The sequence below is a fragment of the Arvicola amphibius genome, chromosome 9 (assembly GCF_903992535.2).
Source record: "Arvicola amphibius chromosome 9, mArvAmp1.2, whole genome shotgun sequence".
NCBI lineage: Eukaryota > Metazoa > Chordata > Mammalia > Rodentia > Cricetidae > Arvicola > Arvicola amphibius.
In genome coordinates, this window is record NC_052055.2 from 23,162,164 (window position 1) to 23,173,170 (window position 11,007).

An 11,007-nucleotide genomic window follows, 5' to 3' on the forward strand; every position below is an offset into this window, starting at 1 on the left:
TCTTTTCCTCTGCCTCCTTTCAAGCCCTGCCTCCACTGTCAGAACCAGGGAGAATTGGACCACTTTCCTGACTCTGTAGGCAGCCTGGTAAGCTGCACTTGAGTTCGGAGTTGGGATGTTCTTACGGCCTTGGACTTGGCAATGCTTAGTGACCTAAAAAAAAAAGTCACCCTCTGAAAGAAAGGCCAATGACTCATTGTAATTCTTCCTCTGGCCACTCTTCTGAGGCTTGAACTTCCATGGCCTGTCTGATTATATTTTTAGAGACTTGCAAACTTCTTTGGGTTATCATAACAGTTATGAATGGTCTCTGAAAACCAAGGTCCCTGATTATAATTCAAGTTGTTCAGATGAGGATTCTCCAAGCTCTCATGTTTGAACCCCTTAGTTTTAAATGATTTGCTCTAAAATGTGTGTAGGGGAGTCATCTGAGGTCTTTGGAAGCCTGAGAATTCCTGGGTGTCGTCCCCAAGTTTTCTGGATTCTTATACCCAGGCAGGAACTCAGCCTACATAAACTTCTCAGATTTCCAGGGGATCTGGTTATGATCAAATGTTGAACTGAGAAGATCTGCTGCAGAGTTATAAGCAGTTGGCAATGACAAAACATGTTTGCTATAGGCTGGCAGCTGATGTGATAGCAAAGTCACCAGCATGGCCCCCGAACCCTGGCTCCTTTCTTTATGCTCTTCCTCTGCTCAAGGACATCCTGTAACCCTGTCTGGCCTTTTCCAGACCACAACGACACTCTGCCTCATTCCATCTTCTCCCAGTCTCCCTCTTTCCATCATCCCCATCCTCTTAGGCCTGCTCGGTCCATATTGCTGCCGAAATCTGGTATTAGGGTTTGAACGGGACACCTGCTATTTTTCCCACTCTTTGATGTCATTGTTTCTGCTGGTGACATGTTGTTCCTCTCCACTACCTTGCATCTTGTCTCATTTTTTTTTTTCTAAGAATCGCCAGCGTCTTACGGAGCACCTTCTGTGTGCCAGGCTCTGCTACACGTGGGCTGATTTAATCATCAGGTCAGTCCCAGGATAACAGTCTCATCGCTCCCACTGCCAACAAGGCTTCTGCGATTTTCCCACAGTCGCATGGCTGATAAACCAACATGAAGTCCTGTGAAACTAAACTGTTGTATAGAAGGTGCCACAGACCTTATGTAACAACTGCAAACACATCGTATTAGTTTTACAAAGCTGTGGGATTCACTGTATTTTCATACATGTGTATTGCATGCCTTGATCATGTCTGTTCTCTACTACTGTCTCCTTTCTTTGTCCCACATTGCTCTTCTTACTTCCCTGTCTACTTTCATATCTATAACTTACATGTCTCATATATATATATATCCACATGTATACACATAATATAGATTCTGCGTATGCGAGGAAAACATGAATATTTGAATGTGGTTTATTTTGGTCAATGTGATGGTCTCCAGTTGCTTCCATTTTTTATGCAAATGACGTGACTTCACGTTTATGGATGAATAAAACTCTATTGTGCATATGCTACATAATTTACTTATGCACTTTCTCTTTCTGTACATGTTGTTGTGTATGGTATAGCAAGAAGCATGGATATGCAGGTCGATCTGTGGCATGCTGACTTAGAGTCCTGTCATTATATACTCAACAGAGGTACAGCTGGATCCAATGATATCAAGTCACGGGAAACCTCCATTCTTATTTCGTAGTGTCCGTTACTCTCAGCAGTATACAAGAGTTCCCCTCTTCACATCATCACCGCCAGTCTTTGTCCTTTGTTTTCTTGGTGGCAGCCATTCTGCTGTGAGTTAAAGAGGATCATAACATCGTTTGATTTGTAGTTTCCTGAGAGCTAAGGATGTTGAACATTCTGCTATGTATTTATTGGCCACCTACACTTTCAACAAGAACTGTCTGTGCAAAGCCTACTTAAATCACACTCTTCCTGGGAGGTGACAACCAAATAGCATCTCCCGAATTAAGATGGGAGCTGCCCCACAATGAGCTGGGGTTGACTGGACAGGTGGACCTTCAGGCTAACTGTGGGGATTAGGGACGATGGGCATGTAACACACTGGGCCCAGTGACTGGCACAATCTGACTGATTTACTTCAACTGCTCTTCAGACACCATTCACCTAGGACCCCTTGCAAAGTATTTTCCGGTGGGAGTGTTGAAATTCCTGTGGCTTTTGAGGAATGATGCAATTCAATTGTCAGAATAAACTTTCTGGTATCAAAGCACAACTTACCCTTTTCCTGTGGGTCAGAGACATCACTCAAGGATAAAGATATTAGAAGCCATTCTCTCAGCTGCAGCATTTCTCTCTCTCTTTCTTTTTTTTTTTTTTTTAATCTGCTCTTCAAAGAGGGATCTTGAGACAGTTACGGCCATGGAAACAGAATGCGGCAGGTGTGGCTGTGCTCTGGATTAGAGGCTCATTTTCCCCAGTGGGAAGGAGAAAAGCTTGGGTTGGGGAAGATGAATGGACGTGAGCTGGGGCTGCTTCGTCACGGTCTGCAGAGCGCCTTCTCCCAGCCCCCATCAATCAGGCCCTCCTATTGAAGGCCCTTCACTCTCACTTGTGAGAGACTCACAGCCCTTTATATCACCGGAGAGGAACTTCTCATCTACTTGGGTGACCCAAGCGTGTGACGCGGCCTCTAGCAGGAACGGGCCCACAATTAAGAGTAGATTTAGTAGTTTCTTTGATTCTTAGAGTGGACTGGCAAGGCTGGGCGGTAGGAGCATTCCAGAGGAAGTGTTCTTTTGCCTGTGCCCTCAGTTTCGTTGGTTTGGTCAAGTGTGGAGAAAGACATTACGTGTGGCCTCTCAGAAGGGAAGCAAACAAGTGAGCCTGAGAGACAATGTGTGTGCTGCTCTGACAGGCTAGCCTGGTGGTGTGAATGAAGGACTGGGTCAAGAGTCATTTAGATTCTGCCTGCAGTCAGGTTGTGACTCAGGCAAACCACTTACTCCTTTGGTTTGCCCCAAACCGTCAACTGAAAAGGAGCCTGCATACTAGATAATACCCTGAAAAGGATAAAGAAGAGTTTAGGTAAATATCTGAGGTAAGCACGTAAATATCTCTAGTGGACAAGAGCCAGGGTTGGAATCCATTCACATGTACACACAGTGAGCGAGCACCAGGTATCAGTTTCTTCAAGACAGCTCAACGGTTTGACTGACAGCTTTCCGGGTTTGGGGAGGGCAGCTTAGCCTGTGAGGTTCTAACTGTAAGGAAACCAGAATCCAGGTTGTTTGAGGCCTAGCATTACTTGTTTTTAGAACTGCCTGTAGGCCTTCTGATATTACGTTAGGGATTTTCCTCATGACACACTTTAAAGAAAAAAGCAGAGTCGACTGCATCCTTCTAAATAAAGATCCCACTAGAATCGTGCTATGCAAAGTCTGGAGCAGGGCGGATTATTGCATATAGATAACCAAGTAAAAGCCCCCCGAATAGTGGCAAGTATAGGATATTGTAGAATTGAGACATTGCTTGCCAGGACTGAGCCTTGTGTTAGCTGGCTCCAGGAACTCTTTGGCTCCTTCTCTTTCCCAGTCGCTTACTGCAAACAGGCCATTCTGATGACCAGAGGGCTGTGTCCTAGTGATGACAGCGTTCCCCCTGGGCATCAGGGTCAGTTATTAAATGTGCTTGCCTTTCCCTTCATTCATCCCTGAAAGCCAGCATGGGAATTCCTCAGACAGGGTAGCATTTGAGCTTCCTTCAGAGAATTGTCTGTTTCTTATTTATAGTTTTCCAAATCTAGAATTTAGTAGAAACTGAGTTGTACTCTGTGTCCCTCTTTTGTATAAAGTAATTTCATTCAATATAAGGCTTTGAGGTTCAATCTCTACACATGTTGGTGGCTGCTTAATTGCCACGAGCATTAAAATTGCTGCTAGGATTGAAGAAAAAAATTATAGATCAAATGCTTAAATACAATACTTAGTATATAGCAGACAAGCTATAGATGTCTCTGTGTATGTATTTATATATATATAAATAAATAATGATCAAATGTATGGTTAAATATATAAAATGTAAATTTTATATCTTCATACTTGATTATGTGGACCGTAGTACCAATCAACTACCTAAGAGAACTGTGTATTTTACTTTTTCTTCTGAGAAGTTGGACGTGGGCAATTAATTCTACAGTTCAGAGCTCCTTGGAATGATTCCTTGGTTTGTCTCCGTACCGCTCCCACCCCTTGGAAAGCATAACTGTCCACTGTAACCTTTTGAGTAGTATACCCATTGGTGTTACTCTTTATTCGCCCTAGTGCTTTTTAATATGCTAAATGTGAGGAGTTTAACCACATCTTTATCAGTGCCAGGGCAATGACCCAAGATCTACCTGCATAAGAGTGAATCGCTAGGGACCCTGCAAATACCTCCAGATTGACAGACCAGCTGGCTGTGGGGCACTTGCATTGCTCATGCTCACGTCTGGGGCGAGCACCAAGGGTTCCGAGTGTGCGTTTTGGTTCTGTTGTGAATCTCTTTCTTGGAGTGGTTTGCATCAGGCTTATGATGTCAATTGGTTGTGAACACAACCCTGTATGACAGCTTTTGTAATGTCCATTTTACAAGTGAACAACAGACTCAGACTGAGGGAAGGGGGTCAGTAAACAGTAAAACCTGGACTGGAATCCAGACTTGTCTGGTTGCTAAGTCCCAGGCTCAATCCTTGGAAGACGACGCGCACGTTCGAGACAGAAAGGAAGAGAGGAGAACAGTGGACAGAGCTACTGCTATGGACAGGTACCAAGACGAACAATAAATGGCTCTAACGGTAGGCATGTAGTTACCATTTTCTCATTGAAAATTTCTTCTAGTGCTAATGCAGCAGTACAATATAAAAGAAAAAGATGGCTACGGTCATTCTATAGGTCAATAAACAAGGATCCGAAAGATAAGTTAGTAGTCTACAGGTGTGTTAGTAGCATGAGAATGGAGAAGGACTTGAGTACAGATCTTATTATTTATTTATTTATTTTACAGTAAAGGCCTCCCGGGGTGGGGGTTCACATATTCCTTGGACTGCATGCTGATAGATATCTGAGTGAATGCATTTGAAATAAGAATGTGAACAGGCAACAGTATTTTACATTTAGACAGCTGTTTGTAGAAGGTTTTCTCTGGGTCAGGCTCCAGGTCTGTCGACCACACACCTTCAGCGCGCTGATCAGGTGAGCTCTCCCCAAGCATGAGTGAGGCTGTGCTATCTCATATCCTTGAAGAACACCCAAGAGCCTGTCGTTCCCTTCCTTTATTCTAACGGTGTTTTATTTAGTTTTTGCCTTCTCTCAAGCTGAGACCTTTGTCTGTCCTTGGGAGGTAGGAGTCGGTATGAAACAGTAAGGAAAGTTGGCGTAAGTTGATTTACAGGGCCTACTCATATTCCCAAGGTGAGGTACTCACCTGGGCAGACTAGAGTCCTGAGAGGGAGAACTTTTAAGGATGACCAATGCAGGGTGACTGTCCTCAACTTGATTGGGAAGCATGACTCACCTCCTTTGTTTAAAAATATAACACTGTAATCTATAGGTGGACCCAGAGGAGATGCAGAGATGGCAGGAGGTAACGGGAGTCCACACTTTTGTAGAATCTCACCATCTTTCTCTGGAGAAGGAACACTCACCACACCAGGATTCTGTGTGACAGGCAGTGTTATCAGCTCAGGCCAGTTTTGTATTTCCTGGACACAGCTCGCAAAGTCCCATGTCCCAGGCAAGCTCTCTGAACAAGACAGACTAGGATAGTTGGTCACCCTTAGGGAATCTGAGATTTCACTTCTACTACAAAAACTATTTGTTCATTTACTCATTAATTCATTCATTCATTCATTCAGAGAGACTTTCCAATAGGCTAGTCTGACCTCAAATTGTCATGTAGCTGAGGACAGCATTGGCAACTGTCATACCCATTTTCTTGATGGGAGAAGGGCAAAGACGGGTTGATTATGTGCCCAGGGAATAGCAGCAACTAAGCAGTGAAGAAATAGATATGGAGTTTAGCTTGCACAGATTCGAAGGCCTCCTGACACAATAACCCTTAAACTAGTTGAAAGGTAAAAATCACAGGTGTGGCCAAGAGGCAGTATCTTATCTTGGGATGCGGCCATCTGCTGCAAAGAGCCTCCAGCCAGACTGCTTTCTAATCTTTGCCTTTTTTTTTTTTTCTGTTTCTTTTACCCCTGAGGCCTTGTGGCTTTCTGAGCTGGAGCACAGCAGCAGGACAGGGACTCAGTGAAGGACACCACTAGGACATCTGGAGTCAAAGGAAGTGTGATCTTCACCCTGGACTCAGCAGCAGAGCATTTGGCCTGTCTTAAGTTAGTGCTGGAGAAACCAGAAGGGGCCACACACAGTTTACCACCTTCCCTGTTAGAGAGATGGCAACCTGTCAAAGACAAGAGTCTCATTTCAATTTTATCTGACCCAGTAGCCCAGGTAGCAGGAGATGCAAACACCAAGAGTGTCCCCTGTCCTGAGTATACTCTTCCCTCCGTCTTGTTCTGAGTCTAGTAAGACAGCATTTTTAAGCATGTTGCTAAAACCTTGTCTCCTCACTCTCTCCTCCGTGTTTTTTTCTGGAACTGATTGTGTGTTAGGGCTTGGAGTTGAAGGTGAGGAAACACCGGCCTTTCCCACAGTGAAAGTCAATTCCTTGTAAAGATAGGCAATAAGCCACCACGGTTTGCGAGTTTTCTCATATTTGAGTTCTCATGGCAGTAAGATCTTGGTGAAGCTGCTCCAAACGTTCTTTGAGGCTTAGACTTCTGATCAGTGAAACAGAGTTGGCAATCTGACTTTACACTTGCTGTGAGGAACAGGCGCAATGACACCCACCTCGTGCTCCGGCCAGTGTCTGTCAGTGACTTTTCGCTTGAGCACCATACAGGAATAAATGGTTGGACAAGCCTGCTCACTACTCCATGCACCAATCTTCCTTCCGCAGAATGCGCATTGCAACAGTACGTCATAAAAGTGTCAAGAAAATGAGACCAGAGACTGCACATAGAGTACACTGGCATTGTATAACATACAGTAATAACTGAGTCTATGACTGTTACTATCAACGATACCCGTAACAGATGCTACTACATCTGTGAGCAAAACAAAGACACTCTAGGAAGGAATTCCAGGACAGAGGCTGGAAAGGCACTGCAAGGAGGGAGGGAGCAGGTGTCCGAGAAGTTGGAGAAGTTACCATGCTGGCAAAGGACACCACACAAAGCTGGCACATGAGGCTGTTGGGCTTCAGAATGAATCACAATACAGGGTGTGCTACTAGGGATCTGGATGGTCTTTGGACAGTCCCATAGCCTCTCTGAGCCTCTTGGCTAGTCACAGAGAGACAAGGTATTTTTCACCTTAAGTATCAACCTGTAATTGCTTAGCCAGTCAGGAGACCCTCAAAAGGTGGTGCCTAATTATGGTGATTTTGTTGAAATTAGGGGATATGATGAGGAATGGGAGGGCCCAAAGGAAGGGTGATTCTGCTGGGAAGGTAAACTGTGATCAGGATGGGTGGAGCAGTCGGTTACAATTTAAAATATGGAGGCTAGGGAAAGCGCAGCACTGTGGTCCCAGGGATCGGTTTCCAAGTGACAGCATACCCACCTCCCTCTGAGCCCCAGCATCTAACCCCACCACAAGATACATGCTATGTCTCATCTGCTTGTGAATGGAAGAGATAGTGGACCCCAAACTAGGGAGAATAAGGAGGGAAAGAGAAAGGAAGGGAAAAAGTGGAGGAGAGAGAAAAGGAGACGGGGTAGGATAGGGGGGAGGGGAGAAGAGAAGAGTGGGTGGGATGGAAAGTCAGTAAAGAAGGGGGAGAGGAAAGAGAAGAGAGGAGAGCCGAGGGAAGGGGAGGCACAAAGAGGAGTGGACAGAAAAGGAGAAGGGAAATGGGAAGGGGAAGTAAAGAGGAGACAGAGGAGGGAAGAGGAGAGGGTGAAAGCAGAGGAAAAGACAGGGGAACAGAGGAGGAAGGTGGGGAAAGAGAGGCCAGAAGACTGTGCAGAGCAGGGAAGTGGAAGAGGGGAGGAGGGCAAGAAAAGGGAGGAGAGGGAAGGACCTTATGCAGCACAGTTACCAGTTACTTCATTCTTCGGGTGCTGGCCCATCCCTCCGAAATAACTCCTAAGGGTAAAGCTGGCTCATGTGTCTCTGGATGTTAAAATTAGAGTGGAGAAGATTAAATGCTCCCAAGAAGCTGACCAGCCTCACATTTTTCTCTTCCCTCTCTTTTTATAACTGTGACCACAGTAGTAATTCAATTGGAAACATATCCCATCCCTGATTGCTCCAACATTGGCACTAGATCATTCCTGAGGCTTGAGTCTTCCTTTTTTCTGTCTTTCCTTTTTATTATTATTAAATGCACACTGCTGTTATTTTCTGCCGGAGCTAAAAATACATCTGAGTGTGCAGCAAGACCTCAGCCTGGGCCTCCTCCCCCTGTTCTTGAGTAGGCCAGGACCAGGCTGAACCAGGAGCATAATAGGCCTTCCAGCCAGAGTCTTCCAACTTAAGCAACACATTGATTTCATGGAAGAAAGGCCCAGATCCTCATAGAACTCCCGAAGTGGGGATCTTGGCTGAAGGGACAGATCAGAATCATAGGAGCATCCTGTCTATGCTCATTCACTGCCAACATTTCCTTCCCAGGGTAACTCACCCTTCTGCAATATTTATGTCCCTTCCAGAACCTTCGTCATTGCAGGTGCTCTTGCAGAGCCTGATCCTCTTGCCTCTCTCTTGTCTGCTTGTTTTTGCCTAAGCCCCGAGTCATTTTCTGAGTCCCTGGACTGATAGAGATGTTCACAGTCCCTTTCTCTCATGCGTACCACTGGCCTGGATCTATCTGCCCACAGGACCCAACTACACCACGATGTTCTAAAGATAGACACAGTGCCTCAGTACCTATTATATTCCAAGCTCCTACCACAGAGCTGGGCTCAACATGTTTGGAGCTTGACTGGATGACGTGAAGTGCCAAGAACACACAGCTCTGTTCTCAGGTGCTCTTACGAGAGACTCTGCATTGACAGGACCCCAGGAGTGAGGGTTCTCTGGAGACTCCGCCCTAGGCTCTTAGTGTGTATCATCTCAGGGCTGGCCTTGAGACTTAAGATGGTCAATAAATAATTCTCTCAGTGCTTGGTAGCTTCCTGATCCCTTCGGTAGTTGTTGACCAGGGGATGGAAGAAAAGCTTGTTGCTCCATTGTCCTTTTACTTCCCCAATGGCTACTTTCCTGCATCCTTCTTGGACTCATGGTTCTTCCATCAGCCCCAAGCACTGTAAATGCTCACACAGAATCACCAATGTCACAGTTATCTGCCTCTACGGTCCATTATTATTTACTCAAACATGGTGGAGTGCTTATCGAGTATTTGAAGTATATTGCAAGCTAGAGAAAGCCAGAGACTTCTCCTGTGCTCAGGAAACATGCTTTACAGTGGCTCATACCTGCTGAGAGGAGAACACAAAGGCCTATAGCTGCATATCACCGAGCATGTGGCTCCATCACCGCTGATCAATAACCTGCTTCATCTTTGCATTCTCTGTGTAGCTCTGCCAAGTCCCAAACTGATGTTTAACACGCAGAAAAGAAATTCTCTCTTGAGTGAATGAATGAGAGCGAACCCACCTTAAATATCAATGTTTCTGTAAGAGCATCTTAAAAATCCCTCAGAGTCTGGTTTACTGACTAGTTGGTCCCTGCATTCTTTCAACTGAGTGTCACTTCTGTGCCTGACCATGTCTGAGGCACGTGATAGACATGTGTCTTGATCTAACACAGGTTATTATGATTATGTATCTCCTGTTTTCTGCCCTCCAAGGCTCCTTGTTCAATGCTTCTCTGTCCCTTATGATTTCAAATAATTGATAGATGCTCATCATAAAAGTTACCTAAAGAAGAACCCTACTTTTATTTTTAATATTTATTTTAATTTTATGTATATGAATATTTTGCTTGCATGTATATGTGTGTACCATGCTCATGCATGCAGTGTACATGGAGGCTGGAAGAGGGTGCCAGATCTGTTGGCACTGGAGTTACACATACTTGTGAGCTGCCATGTGGGTGCTGGGAACCAAAGACACACACACTCTCTGGAAGAGTGGCCAGTGCTTTAACTGCTGAGCCACCTTTCTAGTCCCAAGAACCACACCGCACAAAAAGGTTTCATTTGTTTATTACTCCTGTGTGGGCTTATGTGTGTGGCTACAAATGCACATCTTCCACGGTGGGTGTGTGGATGTCAAAGGCCATGCTTCAGCAATCAATTCTCTCCTCTCCACTCTGGCTTCTTGAAACCGAGCTCTGAGTCTTAGCCAGACCAATGACTCGTTGCCATGAACATTTGATTGGACAAAAGGGTACACTACGTTACACACCATACCCAATGCTGCCAGGACGAATAGAGAGCCTTTGGAGAGGTGGGGAACAGGGAGAATCTAAGATGGTTTTGTTTGTTTGCTTGCTATGGGGGGGGGGGGACTGGGAGGTGAGCAGAATTGGGCCACAAGATGTAAAATTACCCCCACAAACAATAAAAATTGTTTTTTTTTAAAGAAAGTATATACCAAGACCTTCTAAAGGGCTGTTATTACAGAAGGCTATGCTTTTACCTGAAAGACTTTGTTGAAGTGTTTCAATTGCTTCACAAATTCCTGGTGATATGTTATGATTTGGCTGCTCTCAAGTAAAATGACTGTGAACTTCAGTTGGTGCCTCATAGTCCAACTGAGAATAAAACAGTACCAGAACAAGAATTCTGTTAAAAACTCTGTGGAGAACATTGATGTAGGTGTGTCTTCTATCTATCTGATGATTTCATTGGATAATTAATAAAGAAACTGCCTGGCCCATCTGATAGACCGGCCCTTAGGTGGGTGGAGTAGACAGAACAGGAAGAGGAAGTGAGGTAGAAGGATCAGTCAGATGCCACGCCTCTCTTAAGTTAGGCAGACTGCTATGCCTCT